Genomic DNA, 8,874 nt, shown 5'->3' on the forward strand with positions numbered 1-8,874 from the left:
TAACTCTCCTTTCAGGGCAAGCTCTTCAGGACTTTCAGCTTCCAGGTCTCTCAGGCTTTTGCAAAGCCTGACTTGAGCACTTACGACAGAGTTCATCTCAGCAGATGATCCATCTGTGGTCAGCGAGAGTCGCAGGGAGCAGTCCTCTGACCTGCTCCCCTCTGTCCACTTCAAAATTCTCTCAGCCATAGAAATCTACCTGTACTGTGGATGTCTACACTGGAGAAGATGAACCCAGTCCTCACACCTGCCTGAACAGCCTGCAGCATCTCTAATACCTTTTATGCATTTTTAATTTATTATTTATTTTATGATAATTCCTGTTATTGGATCATGTTACGGAAGAGAAGGAAGACAATTTCCCCCATGGGTTGGATTACATTTTGAAGTAATAATTTCTTGTTGCTTCCAAAAGTATCTGCAGGAGGTTTTTTTGTTCTCTGCTGAAATTTTCTGTTGCCTGAAGAGCTGGCGTTCTCAGCCAAAAGAAAGCAAACAGTAATGTGGAATACAGGAGTAGTTCACGAGCTGGTTTTCTGTCAGTGGAACCTTTAAAAATGAGTTGGCAAATGCTGACAGTGGTGTTAAGCAATCCCAGCTCCCACTAGCATTATGCTTTCTCCCTTGGACACATTCATTCTGTGTGCTTTTATTGCTATAAAACACAACTGGACCACAGCTATAAATCAGCATTTTGGAGATGGAGGGGAAAAAAACAAGAAAAAGAAAAAAAAAAGAACAGGGAAAAAACCCTGATATTGCTATTTTCAGCAGCCACAGAGAGCTTTTCTGCTGAATTTCATTAAAATGTCTTCATTTTTCCTATTGGCAGTCACTCAAGGACTGTCTTGTTATAGGAGTAGAAGAAAAAATATCGTGTGTGTCCTTTTGCCCAGCTAGTCACCTCTGTTCCCTTGGTCCTTGCTTAACTATGTCAGCAACTGCCCTGTGATATGAAAGTTACGGTAAAATACTGGTGCTGGATTCATTGAGTTATTGGGCTACAGATAATATTTTGCCTGGATTTTGGTAATCAAAACCAGCTCTCCAACCACAGTAAATACAGCTGCAGATGTCACAGTAAGCTGCTATGTTCCAAAATAAATGAAGTTCATTTTGAAATTCTTTGAATTCAAATGCTCTCGTTCTCTGGATTTCCATGTGCTCTTTTTGTCCTCTGTCTTTTCTCTAGATTGCATGTGAGTACCACAGAGATGGGCACTGTAGCGGTCACGGTCACAACCTGTAGGGGTTACCTGACCCATGGGTGTGTAAAGATGGTGACCGTGGGATTCTCAGGATTCTGCAGTACACAAGGACACAGAGGTCGGGGTTTCTGAGAGTTTCTTTGTTACAAATTACTACAAAACTACTGTTAGTAAAAACAAATAAATATAAGTGTAAGTATAACTATAACTGTGCCTATAAATATAAATATATGCTACAAGTCACTACAAAATTACCACTATGAAAGCAAGTATATGTATATTACAAGAGGAAAGCAAATATATGTATATTAAAAGTTATTGCAGAATTCCAACTACTGAAGCAAGTATATACTCATGAACCCTTACCTGCGTGCACATCTATAAATGTATTATGCGAGGTGTTACCAGTATGACACTCACCAAACCACTCCCAAGAGTGGGGCTAATCCATGATGGAAGAAGTCTTACTTCAAAGATGACCCACATCTCAGAGCCCGGGGTCAGATAGGCATCCCCAGCAAGGGTCCGGTCTATCTGGGAGATCTCTTGCAGAGAAGCTCTTGCAGAATGACTCTTGCAGAGAAACTCATTTTGGGGAGGTAGCAAGTTACTTTTTATACCCTTTTGGCATAAATAGCTTTTTGGTAGATACACAAGTGTATATGGGGCATCAGTTCCTGGAATAGTTGTTCTTGATTCCTGTTTTCCTGGAAGGTCAGTTTCTTTGTCCTGCACCCATCAGGGTTTCTTTGTCCTGCCGACTGCTCCACATCAAGGAGGTTTGGGCTGAGCTTATCAGGGGCTGAGCTTATCAGGCACGTCTTGGGACTCTGACTAAGGAGATATCCTTCTTTGTCGGTATGTTTACTGGGTTGCCTTTGTGGCGTCTACGGTCAGGTAAGTCGACTGTCAGAACTTCCATCCTGCTGTGCGGTGAAGTGGAGGAGAGGGAGGAGCACACAAAGGCAAAAGGTGTGAGAGGCAGAGTGTGAGGCATGCCCCCGCCCTGACTGGGGGAGCGCTACTTTGGTTCAGGCATCACTGACAAGGAGGCCTGACTGAAATCGGCCCTGCTGTGCAAACCTTGAGAACTGTGCTAGGCCTTAACTGCTCGGACTAAGGAGTCTAGACCAGGTCTTAGCGGGAGCTAACAGTACCAGCCTGAGCTGGGACTAGGCAAAACTAAAAACTGCCACAGCTGCGCTCCTGCACATACACCAAACGGGGAGCTTGACTACGAGTCAATCACTTTACGCTATAAACATCTGTAGCCCCCCCTCCCCGAGCCCATTAGCTCTCCTGTACAGCAGCAGGCTGCACGGCGGTGACCTCCCCTTGAGCAGGGATGCCTCTCAGGGTTACTCCTCAAGGCTGAGAGACCCCTGACCCAGCATCTGATGTCTAGAACGAGCTAAGCAACATTTTACACTAGGCCTAAAAGTCTATTGTATGCTAGCAACATCTATATATCCAGCTATAACTTAATTATTAGAAGTGTAGTAAGTAGTAGACTGTTAAATTATCATTTAAATCATTGTCAAATCATCGTCAAATCATCGTCAAATCATTGTTTGATTACCATTCAATTATTGCTTAATCACCATTTGATTACGATTTATTTTTCATTCTAGCATTGATTAATTATCATTTGCTCATGGTTTAATCATTAATACACTACTTTTAGTTAACGCCACAACGATGACTTCTCTTAATAATTCACCTGCGACAAGGTGGCACTTAGTCTGCACTAGGGAGATGAAACCAGTTATAAAGCCTCTCCAGCAAGGAGATTAGAAGATTTCTCTGAGTACATCTAATACTACCTCTTATGGCTCCTGCCAGGACCATCCTCCAGACCAGCTTCCCAGTCTGTGGAGACCATAACCATGTCAAGCATGGTATCTTGCACAGATGGAGGGCATCATCCAGACCATGCACCACAGTACCTTCAGATGCTCCTAGGTAAACTCAGAGGGATACCTAGGGGCTGTCCAGAATGACAGAATGACAGACAAATGAATTGAGAGAGCGTGATATGCTCATGGCTTTTCCCGATACCTCTCTTTCAGAGCTTTGTAAATATACCCTTTTTGCTAATGCACTTCCTAAGTGCCGTTTGCAACCAGCCACCAATGATTAGACTCTTTTTCAAGAGTGTTTAATTACCAGTCAGAGATAGTTCAGCCTAAACTGGTGGTGTGCTATTGTGGATACCAACAACAGCAAACAGTCCCGTTATGTTTCTCAGTCCTCTCCCATGGTAAGTGACTTTTCAAAATCTCCTAGATGGCTCTGGTGGCAGCTGAGGACTGGGAACAATGAAAAGGGGTATCCATGCTGCCTTGCCCCCCAAACATGTCCGAGACTAGCATGGTCCACACAGAAGAGTAGTTCTACAATTTTCAGCAGCTCATGTGCCTGGTTTAAACAAGTCATTGTCTGATGGGAGTAAATTACGTGTAATGGATGTCTTCTGATAATGCTTTTAGGAGGAAAATTAATGTGATAGATAAATAGTATTTGGCTAAAAAAAAGCAACTGCTGAAGATGATTCAGTGGAGCAAAGAGGTAAGGAAAGTGGGAACCATTTGGGGCTGTCTTAGGCTGTGGTTTCCTGAGAAGTTCTGGCTTTGATTTTGCTGTTTTATATTTTAAAAAAGCACAGCCCCTAAGGAACATCCTGAGCCAGAAGAAGTCTGTGTTGTTAATGCCAAGCTTTTCTTTCAATGAGCCAGAGACTTCTTACCTCTTGACAGTAAATCAGACTAAATACAAAATCTGTGGGTTTATTTCTATGCCCTGGCATTCAAGGTAGTAAAACAACTAACCAGCTTTAATGTTGATGAACTTACAGGGTTAAGGTTAAACTTAAGAACATATCTTATACTAAACTATTTTCTTCTTCTCTTCATGGTATATTAAGTCAGTTCATGCCCCACATAAAGTGCAAGGTTCCTATATTGTACAAGTTTTAGAAACCAAAGAGCACATGCATCCCGTATGCATCCTGAGTTCAAATAATTCATAGTGACAGGAGGTGAAAATCCTTGAAATAATTTGACTTGTCTCCACTGCAGCTGAAGCTTTTTTTTTTCATGAGATGTCAGGCACAACAGAGGGTGGTAGTGTAAGAAGGCTGTTGCCAGCCTTCCTGCCTCCCAGCGTCCTACCGGAGGAAACGGCTTCCTCTGCAGCACCCAGTCCTTTCTGCCGCAATGTGTAGAGCTTAAGTAAACACAGTAGAAAGTAACAGTTAGAGATTCAAGTGCTGGAGCCCCCTTAATTATATAGCTTTCTGATTCTAGTGCCCCTTGCCTTTTTAAGAGAGCTTTACCATTATATGTATTATTTATGATCATCATTTTTATAATATTGCATCCCAGTCATGTCTTGTCCTATTATGCAAAGCAATGGGCAAACGGCTGTGATGTACACCTTTGCCCAAAAGAGCACGGAATACATGTAAAATTAAAGGATGTTACCAACAAATTTTTATATGGGAGGACAAAGATGGCAATAACAATAAATTAGGACTCTCTCTATGGTCTTCCAAGGGAGACAATGCAGTTTATTCCAAGCCCCCTATTCTGAGATAAATCTGTTTATGTTTTGATAATTTTAATTCCACAGAAAGTATTACTTCTCAACCTTTGTCTTAGATCTTCAAAGCTCATCAGATCAGCCAGATTTGTATAAAGAAGAGGAAAATTTGAGCAGGACCTGCACGGACAGTCAGAGACAGCCTTTTGAAAATATGGTATTATGGTGCTAAGTGAATGGTGAGAAGAGAGTCTGTATATCAGCAGGGAGAAAGGAGTGGAAGAAAGGAGGATGGGCCAGATTTCTGGGGCCACATCAAGAAGAAAGATTAAGAAAAGTGAAGTGAAGTATCATTACAAGGTATAGCAAGACTGTGCTTACAAATAGAGAAAAGTTTCCTCATGATCCCCTGCAAGAGAGCAACGAAGAGTTTTAAGAACAAGTTTGTGACAAATGTTTGAACTGGAATCCTAATTCAAATCCGTCATTCAAATGTCATCGGGCTGCTGTGGCAGGAGGGTGGAGCGGTACAAACAGCAGCCGCAGCTTTGACTCAGAGGTTAACCACCATTTTACAAGCAAGTGTAGCTGGAGAGTTAGAAACGTGTCACTGAGCTTTGTTACTCTCTCCATTTCTTGTTCACTTCAAGGCAACTGAGCTCTCTGGATTTGGGAGGCAGGGTGTTATTATTTGTCTGCATGAAGTATCAAAAAGCTGTTAAATAATCAGGGGGACTGAGTGGGAGCAAATATTGTTTGAGGGGGCCTGACCTTATTTACAGGATCCAAAGCAGCTTAAAGGAGATCGTCATTGATGTGAATTTGTTTGGAGGTTCTTTTGTCTTGCCTTTTGCAAAGAAAGCTTACAACAGGATGTAACCTCATAACCTCCAATTAACCCGTTGCTTTCTTTCATTCAACAATAATTGCTGCCTTTTACTGCTATGATGAAATCAACTTTTGCTGATTTAACTCTTTTTGCAAGACTCAGTAATGAACTCAGAGCCACCTCATTCACAGTTGCTTACAGCAGCCTTGATGTTTCTCCAGCTCAAAGCAACCACACTGAGATGAGGAATGTCCAGGCCTGAGACTGAGCAATATAACCAGTTTAAGAGAACAACAGAAGAGAATGCACAAGCCACTTCAAAGCTTTCTCCTTTGGGACATTCCCTAAAACTGGTGCTAAATGACTGTCTGAGAGGGTCGTAGCTGAAACAATGCAAATGACCAGAATGTTTGATAGAAGAGGAGGCACAAAATCTGGATTAGGGACTACCATTTAACTAGTATCAAACTGGTAGTTTGAGCTGATGGTAGTTTAAACTATTGAACTGGTAATATAAACCTCTCATGAGTGCTAAGCATGGAACTTGAAAATGAATTAAAATGGACAAAGCAGCTGTGCTTTTTTAATGCTTGTTTGGGATGCATGAAAAATTCAACTTACTGTAATGACTGGTTGCTCCCCACACCCCCTCTGGCCCCACCGCGTCTTTGGACACTCTTTGGAGAGCTGGGAAGGTGATACCATGGGAGGAAACATCTCTTCCATCTCTGGAGCAAATGGGAGAAGCAGTGCTGAGCTCTGAACGCTCCCAGCCTCCCTTATGCCACCAGGTGATGAGCGAGCTTCACACCCTCCTCATTTCTGTTTCTTGCTCTTCAGCAGAAGCCTGAAGGAGGGAAGAGGAGTTGGACCGCAGCACTATGCTTTTTTTTTTTTTTTTCTTAAATAGGACATGCCGAGGGTGGAAATTCACATTACATACACGCAAGCGGGAAACAATAATTTTTGTTCACATGATTCAACAGTAAGTGCTCTCTTTATTGTCCTTCATTTGTGTGGTGTTTGTGCTGTGTTGCTCAGCAGCCTTGCAGGGAACGGTTTTGGAATGACGGCGTACTTGGGAGAAGGAGCATATAAAGCAAAGGATACAAGGGAAAGGACAGAGCAAGTGCACAGGTCCACCAAGTTACAAAACTGGTATTTTCCCTTGTTGTTTCATAGCAGAAACTTCTCAAAGCTTGTTTTGCTTTCTTCAAGAGCAGCTTTTCAAGGACATGTTTCAGTTTACTGAAAACATTACAAACCTGACACATGTTTCTGTGCCGACTGGGTGAGGTTGCTTACTGATGCTCAAACGCAAGTGGCAGGGAGGGGAAGGAGCGTGGTTAGCAGGCTGTGCCCCACTTGGAGGAGGCCTCCTGCCCCTCCAGGGGATTCTGTGGCTGGTAGGTTCCTCCTCTGGACCTCTGCTGTGTATACCAGCTGTTAATCTCAGAGATATGGTCATTAAGAAAGCTGGAGTAGAGAAGGGAAAAGAAAAAGCATAAGCAAAGCTGAGTGGCCTTGATAGACTGCTCTGAAAGAGCTACAGTTTAGGGCAGCTTTCAGAAGCACCCTAAGATGTGGGAGAAAATAGCCTCTGGCCCCAGCTGGCCTTGGACAGAGCAGTCGCAGGATGTCTCCTCGCCTTCGTTGCACTGGTATCTACAGCCATTAGGACCCAGAATTTTCTAGGTTTTCTGGAAAGAGATGGCATCAATGATTTAGATGTTGCAATAACGTAGCACTTCTCACATAGCACAGAAACCCAGCTCCCGGAGCACAGGCAGAAATCAGATGAAACATCCTAAAAGAAAACTGTTCAAAGGGCTTAGCTGGTAACTCCCAGCAAATATGAGCATGTGTGAGATGCAGTGATTTATAAGTTGGTCAAGTCCACATAGCACTTCACAGAAATGCGAGCTACATGTCCCTGACAAAGACTGTGTTTCTGTTCCTGGCTTTAAAGTACGTACAAGCAGTGTTTTTCTTCTTTAACCTCATTTTAGAAAATTCTGAATGGATCTGGGTGACTTTCCTTTTTTAAAAACAAATTTAGATGACTATTAAGCATAGAAAATCTCTGTCCAAAGGGATAATTTTAACAATATTGACAAGAGCTCACTCAGAAACTTACGGAGTTTCTATCAACCCTATCCATGATACTACCTGTTAATTACTATTGCTATTGTAACTCCCTTTCTGAAGTCTAATGCCAGCCAGTTATAACAGCTTGATATAAAACTGGCCAAAACACACTCTATTTACAAATCAGTTGCATATGAAAGATTGATGGGGTTTTCCTTATGTTTTCATTGCAATGGCTACTTGAAAAACAGTCTTTGAAAAACATTCCTAGGAAAACCTGCGCTGAAGTAATCTAGACAGCAATTCTGTTGCTTAAAAACCAGTTGTTTCATCCTGATAAGGCAAGCAGTCGAAGGAGCCTCCCACAGTGCTTTTGGGAACCTACACTTGTTGCAATGTTGAAGTGGTCACTAGTTTTGTTCAGTAATAATAATTTTCAAAGGAGATTGATTAGATTAAAAATACTGTTTTATTGATTACAAACATTTTTTGAAAACCTAGAAAAAAGTAGATCACAGGGAAAACAGCTCCTCACTGTAAGAGTGATTTTGCATGGAGGTCACTGGAACACTCTTTGAATTTCTCATTCAAGAGGTCTACAGCCACAAGAGAAGCTACACATAGGCAATAATGTCTACAAGTATAGACATTGGGCATAGTCATACTATGGGCATAGTAGCAATCAGTGCAGCACTACAGCAGCTTAGGCTGCAACTGGAACATTACTCAAAAGGTCCCAGCGCACTGTGCTTATACTTCTGTGGTTTGCCAGGCTTCCTGCCTCTCCCTGTAACACTCAATAAAGGAAGAACTGTAATGGTGACAAAGAATAAAAGTAACATCAGCACTTGCAGATGTTGCAAGTTTGCTTTCTATTGAAAAGGTGATTTAATTTTATCAATATTTTTTGTTCCACATTTTCAGATATTTGATAATATTTGGCTGTCTTGGTCAAACAGGATGCTAATGCGCTGGTTATCTACAACAGATACATGTTAGTTCACATCTATACTCTACTTTGGGTCGAGTCCACATGTGCAATATGAATGTGACCCACGTGAGCCCTAGCAGCTGGGACCCATGGGCAGATGCTCCTTTTCATTCCTAAAGTCGTATTTCTTAAGCATTCCTCATTCTGAAGAGATGGCAACCACCTGTAGTCCCTGAGTTTCATGCATCTCACCTTTGCTTGGCCTTTCCTAGTTTTTA

The sequence above is a fragment of the Platalea leucorodia genome, assembly GCF_965183815.1.
Source record: "Platalea leucorodia genome assembly, chromosome: 2".
Taxonomy (NCBI): Eukaryota; Metazoa; Chordata; class Aves; order Pelecaniformes; family Threskiornithidae; genus Platalea; species Platalea leucorodia.